The sequence below is a fragment of the Oncorhynchus mykiss genome, chromosome 25, assembly GCF_013265735.2.
Source record: "Oncorhynchus mykiss isolate Arlee chromosome 25, USDA_OmykA_1.1, whole genome shotgun sequence".
Lineage (NCBI taxonomy): Eukaryota > Metazoa > Chordata > Actinopteri > Salmoniformes > Salmonidae > Oncorhynchus > Oncorhynchus mykiss.
Window position 1 is genome coordinate 43,323,147 of NC_048589.1, and position 12,709 is coordinate 43,335,855.

Consider the following 12,709-nt stretch of genomic DNA (forward strand, 5'->3'; position numbering starts at 1 on the left):
ATGAACCCTGCAGGAGGAGTCTATGTGGTTTTGGGTGGATTATACCTTTAAGTTATTATTCATTTTCAGTTAAGTTCTTTTTCTAGTCAATTATACCTTGCCAATTTTAGGTCTATAATTTTACAATTATTGTATATGTCCAGACAGAGTAACAGTTATAGTGGTGAGTTGTATCTCCAGACAGAGGAACAGTTATAGTGGTGAGTTGTATCTCCAGACAGAGGAACAGTTATAGTGGTGAGTTGTATCTCCAGACAGAGGAACAGTTATAGTGGTGAGTTGGATCTCCAGAGGAACAGTTATAGTGGTGAATTGTATCTTCAGACAGAGGAACAGTTCTAGTGGTGAGTTGTATCTCCAGACAGAGGAACAGTTCTAGTGGTGAGTTGTATCTCCAGACAGAGGAACAGTTCTAGTGGTGAGTTGTATCTCCAGAGGAAAAATTATAGTGGTGAGTTGTATCTCCAGACAGAGGAACAGTTATAGTGGTGAGTTGTATCTCCAGACAGAGGAACAGTTATAGTGGTGAGTTGTATCTTCAGATGAACAGTTATAGTGGTGAGTTGTATCTCCAGACAGAGGAACAGTTATAGTGGTGAGTTGTATCTCCAGACAGAGGAACAGTTATAGTGGTGAGTTGTATCTTCAGAGGAACAGTTATAGTGGTGAGTTGTATCTCCAGACAGAGGAACAGTTATAGTGGTGAGTTGTATCTTCAGAGGAACAGTTATAGTGGTGAGTTGTATCTCCAGACAGAGGCACAGTTATAGTGGTGAGTTGTATCTCCAGAGGAACAGTTATAGTGGTGAGTTGTATCTCCAGACAGAGGAACAGTTATAGTGGTGAGTTGTATCTCCAGACAGAGGAACAGTTATAGTGGTGAGTTGTATCTCCAGAGGAACAGTTGTAGTGGTGAGTTGTATTTCCAGAGGAACAGTTATAGTGGTGAGTTGTATCTCCAGACAGAGGAACAGTTATAGTGGTGAGTTGTATCTCCAGAGGAACAGTTATAGTGGTGAGTTGTATCTCCAGAGGAACAGTTATAGTGGTGAGTTGTATCTCCAGAGGAACAGTTGTAGTGGTGAGTTGTATCTCCAGAGGAACAGTTATAGTGGTGAGTTGTATCTCCAGACAGAGGCACAGTTATAGTGGTGAGTTGTATCTCCAGAGGAACAGTTATAGTGGTGAGTTGAATCTCCAGACAGAGGAACAGTTATAGTGGTGAGTTGTATCTCCAGAGGAACAGTTATAGTGGTGAGTTGTATCTCCATAGGAACAGTTATAGTGGTGAGTTGTATCTCCAGACAGAGGAACAGTTATAGTGGTGAGTTGTATCTCCAGACAGAGGAACAGTTCTAGTGGTGAGTTGTATCTCCAGACAGAGGAACAGTTATAGTGGTGAGTTCTATCCCATGCTCAGTCACTCAATACAGTATGTAGCCCTTGTATCTGATGATGTCTGGACAGAGAATGTATCACACGCCATACACTACTTACTTTTTGTCCCGACAGAATCAGATACATGGTCTACATATACAGAGACAGAGGGTCACCAGGCCCAGGCCGCCAAGGGCCCTCCCGTACCACCGGCCCTGTCCCAGGCCCCCTAGGGCCCTCCCGTACCACCGGCCCTGTCCCAGGCCCCCTAGGGCCCTCCCGTACCACCGGCCCTGTCCCAGGCCCCCTAGGGCCCTCCCGTACCACCGGCCCTGTCCCAGGCCCCCTAGGGCCCTCCCGTACCACCGGCCCTGACCCAGGCCCCCTAGGTCCCTCCCGTACCATTCCCTGTCCTAGGCCCCCTAGGGCCCTCCCGTACCACCGGCCCTGTCCCAGGCCAACTAGGGGCCTCCCGTACAACTCCCTGTCCCAGGCCCCCTAGGGCCCTCCCGTACCACATTCCCTGTCCCAGGTCCCCTAGGGCCCACTCATACCACTGGCCCTGGTCCAGGCACCCCTAATGTCCCAAATGACACCCTATTCCCTATATAGTGCACTAACTTTGACCGGGGTCCATAAAGTGCCACGATACAGCATCTTCTAAATGTGTGTTGAGAAACACTCCCTCCTGGTGGAGAACTGAGGAAGTGCACCTAAACCATCTAAACTAGCCACTTAAAACAGTATCATTACCATCTGTCTGATATCTAATGGTTCATAGCAAAGTGTTGTTGAAGTGGTTGAAGACAGGTGCAGGTGTATAGAGCTGTAGTCAGTATTATATGAGAGGATCAGAGAGGGTTTTTGTAGAGGAGAGAGGGTATAGTGAAACACTGTGCTTCACTAGCAGCACAGAAATACACTTCAGCTTCTGAAATACTTCAGCACAGAAATACAATACAGCTTCAGCTTCTGTCACTTTGGGAAAATGTAGATACGCCATTTTATTAGCTGCAGCATCTCCACTGACATCAAAACGCCCTTTAAAGGAATCTTCCACCGTTGGACTGGTGTTCCACACATACCCAATGAGTTTCAGAGCAGTGTTTTGGGCTGACTGTTGGTACCACAGTATCATGTCGTAACTTGAATCAGTGTGGCTGCAGGTGAGATTAACTTTGTCTTGAGGTCCTTTTAGTATTGCAGTAGGAGTCTGGTGAACTTTGTCTGTTTGTGACAGCCCTGTGGATGAAAACAGACCATCTGAAATATACAGTAATACTCAGCATATTGACAGCAATATATTTCAGTAGTAAATCTATCTTTCATGAGGGATTTAGTACCTGTCACCCATAGTGGTAGAGTTGCTACATGTATGAGAAGCTTGATCATGTTGATGGTTCTGTAGAGAAGAGTCACATGGACAAGGAGAAAGGGTTTTCAGATAGTCAGAGATGTCATGTCATCTAGTGGGAGTGTCAAATGTATGTCAGCATCCCAAATGGCACCCTATTCCCTTTCTAGTGCACTGCTTTAGACCAGAGCCCATAGGGGGGAGAGGAGAATAAGTCAACAGAGAAGGGAAGCTGAACTGAGCTGCCGGAGGGGAAGGAAATGACATCACTTTGACGTCAGAACTCCTGTTCAACTTAAAGGGGAATTGTGGAACATACCGGTATCTACATCATTAAAGTATTTCTCTTTTTTAGTCTTTGGATTTGATCTGTGTTATAGATTCTGCAGTCATCACACTAGAAATAGGATGTTTTTGAAGAAATACCTGAACTGACTTCAGGTCAGAACAGTAATACACTGCACTGACTTCAGATCAGAACAGTAATACACTGCACTGACTTCAGATCAGAACAGTAATACACTGAACTGACTTCAGGTCAGAACAGTAATACACTGCACTGACTTCAGATCAGAACAGTGAGAGAGAGAGAGAGAGAGAGAGAGAGAGAGAGAGAGAGAGAGAGAGACAGAGAGAGAGAGAGAGAGAGAGAGAGATTTAATACAAAGACCAATATTATTAATATGAAGAGTAAAGAGAAATGGTCCCAATACTGAGCCCTATGGTACACCTAATATCCAGGAAACTAGACTCAACACCATCAGAACGCACACATTGTGTCCTGTCTGTCAGATAGCTCTTAAACCATTTGCAAGACTTATTGTCCAGGCCCATTTCAGACAGTTTTTGAATGAGTAGGGAATGGTCAATGGTGTTGAATGCCTAGGGAAAGTCCATTTTTCCCCAAAAGTATGTAATGTCACGTATTACTTATGGCTAGGATGTGGGGATTGATCTCGGGCCGATTCCAGTGAGAGTAATCTGGCCCAAATGTATTACTTGGTGCTCGTGCATTTCATTATTTATTTTTCCATATTTTCTCATTGTTTCTGTGATCAAAATATACAATTAACATTTCAATTAAATTCTTTAAGTCCTGTGTAGTATTTTAGTATTTTGATACTTTTAGCAAGGCAATTGATAAACATTAAGAACTTTTTGGAGGGAGCCTCCCTAGCGGGGCAGCGTTCTAAGACACTGCTATCAGTCTCTAGGTTTACCCCATCATGGTAGATCTATCAGAGCAGCTTCACCTGCCGATACCACAGTATGGTGTTGTAGCTGGGGAGAGTGTGTTCAACCTGCTGATACCACAGTATGGTATTGTAGCTGGGGAGAGTGTGTTCTACCTGCTGATACCACAGTATGGTGTTGTAGCTGGGGAGAGTGTGTGAACATGACATGAGAGCATTTTCTCCAGAACTCTGAAATACTGAAGATGCAGACTGAAGAACGCTGGAACAGAGCAGTTCACCTGTTACAGAAGAGGAGAGAGAGACCTGTTTGTTATAACTACTGTAGTCATTCAGGAAATATATGGAATTATAGATTATTTTAGATTGTATCTAACCTGTGATCAAGAATATTCAAGAGATTCACGTTCACAGGTAGAAAAATATCCAACAGTTTAAGATTGTTAGTTCAACACTGAGTCCAGATGAACATTCAAAAGGACATGGATCTTCAACTCTCAGACTCCTTACTACACACCATAGTTTACTGTGGTACTGTGTCTGGTGAGTCCACATGGATTAGTTGAGCTGTAACTCCACCTACAGGAAAGACATGATATCATACCATACTGTATCATGGTCTCCTGTATATCAGAGGGAACCTCCCCTTTCTATTAGACCAGCTGGTGAGTGTTTTGGCATTGAATCAGAGTCAGATACAGTGTGATGTTAATACAGGTGTGATTAGTCTGCAGTACACCAGGGAGGAGGTTTTTGTAGAGCAGAGAGGGAGATCTGATGCACTGTGTAAACTAGCAGCACAGTAATACACAGCACTGCTATTTGGAGTTAGTTGTTTGATGGTTAAGGTGCTGGTACCACCTGCATTAGCATCTCCTTCTATATCAAATCCAACCTCAGGAAATCCAGATGTCCCGATCATGTATCCTAAATACACAAATTCTCTGTAGTTGGATTGCTTGTACCAGAGGATGACATTATAGCTCGATATACTATGTGAACACTCCATCTTAGCCAACTCTCTCTGGTTCTTGTACAGGTCTGCAGGTCCCTGGTGAACCTGATTACCCGGAGAGGAACCTGGAGAGAGAGACGGAGAGAGAGAGAGAGAAAGAGAGAGAGTGAGAGAGAGATACAAAGCGAGAAAGAGATTGAGAGAGAGAGAGAGAGAGAGAGAGAGAGAGAGAGAGAGTGAGTGAGACTAACATGTTTACTTGAAACATAAAAAAAATAAGAACCTGGAGACAGAGAAAGAGAGATAGAGATAGAATTGAAACAACAGATAGAGAAACATATTCACCTGAAACATGAAAACCAATTAAATGAGGATATTAGTAGTTGATGAAATCAATGATCTGAATACCTGCAGCCCAGGCTGTGTAACCCATGGTGATGGAGATAAGAATTCTGATCATGTTGACTCACTGTTAAGGAGACAGAAAGTATGAGACAGACAAACCACTCCACATGAATTAGAGGAGTCTTCTCATCAACTGATCTCAGTGATCTTATAGAGGGATGCTGCCTCCTTATGAGAACATCTAAAACATCAGAGACCTGAGATGAACCCTGCAGGAGGAGTCTATGTGGTTTTGGGTGGATTATACCTTTAAGTTATTATTCATTTTCCCTTTAAGTTAAGTTGTTTTTCTAGTCAATTATACCTTGCCAATTTTAGGTCTATAATTTTACAATTATTGTATATGTCCAGACAGAGGAACAGTTATAGTGGCGAGTTGTATCTCCAGACAGAGGAACAGTTATAGTAGTGAGTTGGATCTCCAGAGGAACAGTTATAGTGGTGAGTTGTATCTCCAGAGGAACAGTTATAGTGGTGAGTTGTATCTCCAGACAGAGGAACAGTTATAGTGGTGAGTTGTATCTCCAGACAGAGGAACAGTTATAGTGGTGAGTTGTATCTTCAGACAGAGGAACAGTTATAGTGGTCAGTTGTATCTCCAGAGGAACAGTTATAGTGGTGAGTTGTATCTCCAGACAGAGGAACAGTTATAGTGGTGAGTTGTATCTTCAGACAGAGGAACAGTTATAGTGGTGAGTTGTATCTCCAGAGGAACAGTTATAGTGGTGAGTTGTATCTCCAGAGGAACAGTTATAGTGGTGAGTTGTATCTCCAGACAGAGGAACAGTTATAGTGGTGAGTTGTATCTCCAGACAGAGGAACAGTTATAGTGGTGAGTTGTATCTTCAGACAGAGGAACAGTTATAGTGGTGAGTTGTATCTCCAGAGGAACAGTTATAGTGGTGAGTTGTATCTCCAGAGGAACAGTTATGGTGGTGAGTTGTATCTCCAGAGGAACAGTTATAGTGGTGAGTTGTATCTCCAGACAGAGGAACAGTTATAGTGGTGAGTTGTATCTCCAGAGGAACAGTTATAGTGGTGAGTTGTATCTCCAGAGGAACAGTTATAGTGGTGAGTTGTATCTCCAGACAGAGGCGCAGTTATAGTGGTGAGTTGTATCTCCAGAGGAACAGTTATAGTGGTGAGTTGTATCTCCAGAGGAACAGTTATAGCGGTGAGTTGTATCTCCAGACAGAGGAACAGTTAGAGTGGTGAGTTGTTTCTCCAGACAGAGGAACAGTTATAGTGGTGAGTTGTATCTCCAGACAGAGGAACAGTTATAGTGGTGAGTTGTATCTCCAGACAGAGGAACAGTTGTAGTGGTGAGTTGCATCTCCAGACAGAGGAACAGTTATAGTGGTGAGTTGTATCTCCAGACAGAGGAACAGTTATAGTGGTGAGTTGTATCTCCAGACAGAGGAACAGTTGTAGTGGTGAGTTGCATCTCCAGACAGAGGAACAGTTATAGTGGTGAGTTGTATCTCCAGACAGAGGAACAGTTATAGTAGTGAGTTGTATCTCCAGACAGAGGAACAGTTATAGTGGTGAGTTGTATCTCCAGACAGAGGAACAGTTATAGTGATGAGTTGTATCTCCAGACAGAGGAACAGTTATAGTGGTGAGTTGTATCTCCAGACAGAGGAACAGTTATAGTGGTGAGTTGTATCTCCAGACAGAGGAACAGTTATAGTGGTGAGTTGTATCTCCAGAGGAACAGTTATAGTGGTGAGTTGTATCTTCAGACAGAGGAACAGTTATAGTGGTGAGTTGTATCTCCAGACAGAGGAACAGTTACAGTGGTGAGTTGTATCCCATGCTCAGTCACTCAATACAGTATGTAGTCCTTGTATCTGATGAAGTCTGGACAGAGAATGTATCACACGCCATACACTATTTATTTTTTGTCCCGACAGAATCAGATACATGGTCTACATATACAGAGACAGAGGGTCACCAGGCCCAGGCCGCCAAGGGTCCTCACGTACCACCGGCCCTGTCCCAGGCCCCCTAGGGCCCTCTCGTACCACCGGCCCTGGCCCAGGCCCCCTAGGGCCCTCCCGTACCACCGGTCCTGTCCCAGGCCCCCTAGGGCCCTCACATACCGCCAGCCCTGTCTTTGACCCCCTAGGGCCCTCACATACCGCCGGCCCCGGTCCATATTCCCTAGGTTCCTCCTATACCGCCGGCTGATCCGGGACCACACACATTTAGAAAGCGTCTAAATCCCCTATTCCCTATATAGTGCACTAACTTTGACCAGGGCCCATAAAGTGCCACGATACAGCATCTTCTAAATGTGTGTTGAGAAACACTCCCTCCTGGTGGAGAACTGAGGAAGTGCATCTAAACTAGCCACTTATAACAGTATCATTACCATCTGTCTGATATCTAATGGTTCAGAGCAAAGTGTTGTTGAAGTGGTTGAAGACAGGTGCAGGTGTATAGAGCTGTAGTCAGTATTATGTGAGAGGATCAGAGAGGGTTTTTGTAGAGGAGAGAGGGTATAGTGAAACACTGTGCTTCACTAGCAGCACAGAAATACACTGCACTGTCTTTAGCTTCTGTCACTTTGGGAAAATGTAGATACGCCATTTTATTAGCTGCAGCATCTCCACTGACATCAAAACGCCCTTTAAAGGAATCTTCCACCGTTGGACTGGTGTTCCACACATACCCAATGAGTTTCAGAGCAGTGTTTTGGGCTGACTGTTGGTACCACAGTATCATGTTGTAACTTGAAACAGTGTGGCTGCAGGAGAGATTAACTTTGTCTTCAGGTCCTTTTAGTATTGCAGTAGGAGTCTGGTGAACTTTGTCTGTTTGTGACAGCCCTGTGGATGAAAACAGACCATCTGAAAGATACAGTATTACTCAGCATATTGACAGCAATATATTTCAGTAGTAAATCTATCTTTCATGAGGGATTTAGTACCTGTAACCCATAGTGGTAGAGTTGCTACATGTATGAGAAGCTTGATCATGTTGATGGTTCTGGAGAGAAGAGTCACATGGACAAGGAGAAAGGGTTTTCAGATAGTCAGAGATGTCATGTCATCTAGTGGGAGTGTCACATGTATGTCAGCATCCCAAATGGCACCCTATTCCCTTTCTAGTGCACTACTTTAGACCAGAGCCCATAGGGGGGAGAGGAGAATAAGTCAATAGAGAAGGGGAGCTGAACTGAGCTGCCGGAGGGGAAGGAAATGACATCACTTTGACGTCAGAACTTGTGTTGATATTCAAGCAGATCCCTTGTTCACCTACAGGTCTCCTGTTCAACTTAAAGGTGTATTGTGGAACATACCGGTATCTACATCATTAAAGGATTTGTATTTTTATATAGATAGAAATGGAGTAATGGAATTTGACATTGTAACATTGCATAATGTATGTTAATGAGTGGTGACAGTAAACTGTAGATACTGGTATACTGTACCAGGACAGATATCACCTTATGCCATCATCCATCTGTGTTTATTCATTGGCCCTGAGTCAAAGTCAAACCTCAGATGCAGGTGTTCTGAGCCGTGGTCTAATATTACCATCAGACAGGGTTTTAGTAGAGAACAGGAGGAAGGCTACATCACTGTGTTGGCTGGCTGCACAGTAATAAACTGCACTGTGTTCAGGTCCTCTCAGACTCACTAGATGAAGATAAGCCTCTTTCCCACCGTCTCCACTCACATTGAAGTGCTTTTCAAATGATTTCTCCATGGTTATTGACTTGTAATTTGCATAACCAATGAGTTTCATAGCAGTGTCTCCTGCTGACTGTTTGTACCATAGTATCACGTAGTAGTTAGGGATCGTATGGCTGCAGGTGAGTTGAACGTCTCCTCCAGGACCTTCTGTTAGTGCCACAGGCCTCTGATGAACCATGCTACTAAACAACTGCCCTGTGGACACAGCGAGGGAGGGAGAGAGAGGGGAGAGAAGGTGACAGAGAAAGAGAGAAGAGACGGAGAGAGGAGAGAAGGTGACAGAGAAAGAGAGGAGAGACGGAGAGAGGAGAGAAGATGAGAAAGATGGAGCAAGAGAAAGGATATTTTATTCAGTTTGATGACATTCGTAGTATCGTTATGCTTCTCATCGTAAGTGATTTAATACCTGTCACCCAGAGTGGTAGAGCTGCCAGGTGAATCAGAACTCTGAACATCATGATGAAGAAAAAGATAACGACGAAGATGATGAATATGCTGAGGAAGACGATGATGATGAGGATGTGATATGAGTGTCTCCTGGGTGAAGCGCTGAGGTGAAAGGAGATTGGCTGTTGTAGTAGCATGTTTCCTTCAGGGTGGTGGATAGTGACAGTGTTAGAGGGAGTGTCAGGAAGCCTGTACTGTAAAGCTTGCTCATAGGACCTCACTGTGAACATGACTGATTACATGATCATGACAATGAACCCATCAGACATTAGAAGAACTAGAGTTAGAGGTCCCCCTACAGTATGTGGTGAAACCATCAGACATTAGAAGAACTAGAGTTAGAGGTCCCCCTACACTATGTGAGGAGACCATCAGACATTAGAAGAACTAGAGTTAGAGGTTCCCTACAGTATGTGATGAGACTATCTCTATATATGTTATATTACATCCTATTGAAATACTGGGGTTTGTGTGCAGCTGTACTTGTTGTCTGTATCACTGTGTTGACTCACAGCACAGAAGTACATGCCGTTGTCTCCTGTCTCCAACTTCTTCACTGTGAAAGATCCACTCTTAGCTGTAGTTTTAACTTTTGGATATTTGTCTTCACTGAAGGCTCCATAGTCTGGTATGTTATAAGTACTTGTGTAAACTACCAGCTTCATTCCCTCTCCTGGAAGCTGTCTGTACCAGTACATCTGGTAGTAGCTAGAATCCTTAGAGTGACTGCAGTTAATCGGAGCATCACTGTCTTTCGGTCCCCAGAGTATGGTGGGTGTCTGAGTGACTTCACTCCCCTCAACAAGACCTGTAAGGACACATTGAGAATGAAATCAATAGAGTTAGGTACAGTTAGACCTGAATACATCAAGACTCAGGAACATATGCTTGGAAACATCAATATATATAACTAGAGTAGTTATTGTAAATAATAATTTTGTTCTTAACTTTCCTGGTTAAATAAATGAAACATTATGAAACTGTACCTGCAGCACAGAGCAGTGAGACAGTAACAGTGAAGAGAAATGTGAACATGTTTGATCACGTTATATGTGAGAGTGCTGGAAAGAGTCTGGTATCAATGTATATAAAACAAGAGGAGTGTCACATAGATGAATAGATGACAATCAGTAGACCACGGCAGGTTCCACCATATTCAACATGTCAGTGAAGTGGGAGGGACTGATGATCTGAATACATCATGCTAATTAGTGGTTCAGACTGTAGAGACATTCACATTATTAAAGTTAGAGGTCCCCCTACAGTCCATGATGAGACCATCAGCTCTTTACATATTATATTCTATCCTATAGAGCTCGCCAGCTTGTAGTACTAAGAGATGGAAATGAGTCAGCATTTTCTACCTCTGGTTTGTTGACCATTGCTATGGGAGAAATGAAGGGGGGAAATAATGGGGTTTTGGGATATAAGGTCTGAAGTTAACAAAGGCTTTGTAGATCTTACATTTTGTTCTGTGCAATAACTTAAAACCTCTCTGGGCTAGGGTCTAGTTTCCTGAATTTCAATAAATCAGTCTTTTGGCGTGTGAGCAGATGGCGCGCACGTATGAATTTGCCTTTCCTATTGAACATACTTCTTTCCGTATTTTAGTTTATTAACATTTTAGATAGATAAATAAAAACATTGTTTGACTTGTTTGGACGAATTTTAGTGGTTGCTTTTTGGACTCCTTTGTCTGTCTGTTGAGCATTACTGAAATCAATGGTGCCAACTAAACTTACTTTTTGGGATATAAAGATGGATTTTATCGAACAAAACGAACCACTCAGGTTGTAGCTGGGTCCCTTGGGATTGCAAAAGAGGAAGATCTTCAAAAGTAAGTGATTTATTTTATCACTATTTGTAATTTTGTGAAGCCTGTGCTGGTTGAAAAATATGTTAATGTGGGGCGCCGTCCTCAGACAATCGCATGGTATGCTTTCGCCATAAAGCCTTTTTGGAATCTGACAATACAGTTAGATTAACAATAAGTTAAGCTTTTAAATGATATAAGACACTTGTATGTTCATGAATGTTTAATATCATAAATATTTACTTGAATTGCGCGCCCTCCAATTTCAATATAGTCTAGAAATATGTCTAGTGTGTTCCACCTGCTGATACCACAGTATGGTGTTGTAGCTGGGGAGAGTGTGTGAACAGGACCGCAGTTTCTCCAGAACTCTGAAATACTGAAGATGGAGACTGAGGAACGCTGGAACAGAGCCGTTCACCTGTTACAGAAGAGGAGAGAGAGACCTGTTTGTTATAACTACTGTAGTCATTCAGGATACAGTGGGGCCAAAAATATTTAGTCAGCCACCAATTGTGCAAGTTCTCCCACTTAAAAAGATGAGAGAGGCCTGTCATTTTCATCATAGGTACACTTCAACTATGACAGACAAATTGAGAAAAAAATCTAGAAAATCACGTTGTAGGATTTTTTAATTAATTTATTTACAAATTATGGTGGAAAATAAGTACTTGGTCAATAACAAAAGTTTATCTCAATACTTTGTTATATACCCTTTGCTGGCAATGACAGAGGTCAAACGTTTTCTGTAAGTCTTCGCAAGGTTTTCACACACTGTTGCTGGTATTTTGGCCCATTCCACCATGCAGATCTCCTCTAGAGCAGTGATGTTTTGGGGTTGAGATCTGGAAACTGGCTAGGCCACTCCAGGACCTTGAAATGCTTTTTACAAAGCCACTCCTTCGTTGCCCAGGCGGTGTGTTTGGGATCATTGTCATGCTGAAAGACCCAGCCACGTTTCATCTTCAATGCCCTTGCTGATGGAAGGAGGTTTTCACTCAAAATCTCACGATACATGGCCCCATTCATTCTTTCCTTTACATGGATCAGTCATCCTGGTCCCTTTGCAGAGAAACAGCCCCAAAGCATGATGTTTCCACCCCCATGCTTCACAGTAGGTATGGTGTTCTTTGGATGCAACTCAGCATTCTTTGTCCTCCAAACACGACGAGTTGAGTTTTTAACAAAAAGTTATATTTTGGTTTCATCTGACCATATGACATTCTCACAATCTTCTTCTGGATCATCCAAATGCTCTCTAGCAAACTTCAGACGGGCCTGGGCATGTACTGGCTTAAGCAGGGGGACACGTCTGGCACTGCAGGATTTGAGTCCCTGGCGGCGTAGTGTGTTACTGACGGTAGGCTTTGTTACTTTGGTCCCAGCTCTCTGCAGGTCATTCACTAGGTCCCCTCGTGTAGTTCTGGGATTTTTGCTCACCATTCTTGTGATAATTTTGACCCC